Here is a 1729-nt window from a genome sequence, read left to right on the forward strand (position 1 = left end):
AAAAAAAAAAAAAAAAAAAAATCAATGAATTGAAGAGCTGGTCCTTTAGAAAAATAGTTGGTTCTTTGAAAGAGTAAATAAAACCGACAAACCCTTAGTCAAACTTATTTTAAAAAATGGAAAGAAGAGATTCAAGTCCATGCAATTAGAAATGAAAAGAGTGAAATCACAACAGATCCTGCAGAAATCCAGATCACCATACTCACTTAGAGAACCTGTATTCAAATAAGATGGAAAACATAGACGAAATGGACAGATTCCTATTTACATATGAATTGCCAAAGGTAAATCAAGAAGATATAAAAATTCTAAATAAATCAATATCAGTCAATAAAATTGAAGATGTAATAAAAAACCTACAAAGAACATTCCAGGCCCGATGCTGGATTCTACAAGAAAATTAGAGATGGTCTAATGCCTGTACTTCTCAAACTCTTTAGTGCAATTGAAAGGGAAATAACACTCCCAAATTCATTCCTGGAAGCAAGCATTATCTGATACGAAAGCCAGAGAAGGATCCAACTAAGACAGAGGTCAATCTCCTTAATGAATATAGATGCAAAAATCTTCAATAAGATACTGACAAGTGGAATAGAGCAAATCATCAATAATATCATACACATGGTTTGCCCTATACAAATCAATAAATATTATGCATCATAGTGTCAGAGCCAAGGACAACAATCATATGATCATCTTTATGGATACAGAAAAATTATTTGATAAAGTCCAACATCCATTAATGGTAATAAAAAAAACCCCAACCCTACAGAAAATTAAAATCAGTGTCTTTATATCAATCAAATACAAGCCATCTATGACAAACCAACATCCAACGTCATACTTCATGGAAAAAAAACTAAGAACTTTTACTCTAAAATGAGGAACAAGACAAGGATGTCCACAGTCACCACTGTTATCCAACATAGTCAGAAACATTAGCCAGAGGAATTAGACAAGAGAAAAAAAAATAAAAGGAATAAGGATAGGAAAAGAAGTTAAATTATTATTTGAAGATGACATGATACTCTGCATAGAAGATCCCAAAAACTCCACCCAAAGACTTCTAGATTTAATAATCAAATTCAGAGTGTAGCTGGATACAAAGTCAACACTAAAAAATCAATAGCTTAGTCAGGTGTGGTGTTTTATGCCTGTAATCTCAGCACTCAGGAGGCTGAGGAAGGAGGATCATTGCAAATTCAAGACCAGCCTGGGCTACAAAATGAGCTCAAAGCCAGCCTGAACTGCACAGTGAGATCCTGTCTAAAAAAGACACCACCAACAACAAAATAGCATTCCTGTACACAGATAACAAACTCACTGAGAAACAAGTTAGGGAAACAACACCTTTGACACCAGCATCCAAAAAAAATGAAATACTTAGGAATCGGTAGGGAGCTGCTGAAGCTGAAAATTGATCACACACATGGGGGCACAGCAAGGGCAGTTGGAGGACAAAGAGTGACTGAGGCAAGCCACATGAACAAGCTGCTGCTGTAGTCCAGAGAACACCAAGCCCTGAGATAATCCAAGCAATGGGTTACTAGGCAAAGGGGTGTCATGTGACACCGACAGATCAGATATACAAATAAATGTGCTATGGTTGTGGAGCCGTTCCTTTTCTCCTGTCTGGAGAGAGGGCTCCCCATAACTTTAGTTTCTTTTTTTCTTTCTTTCTTTCTTTCTTTCTTTCTTTCTTTCTTTCTTTCTTTCTTTCTTTCTTTCT

This window comes from Octodon degus, unplaced genomic scaffold (genome assembly GCF_000260255.1).
Source record: "Octodon degus isolate 3935 unplaced genomic scaffold, OctDeg1.0 scaffold00080, whole genome shotgun sequence".
NCBI lineage: Eukaryota > Metazoa > Chordata > Mammalia > Rodentia > Octodontidae > Octodon > Octodon degus.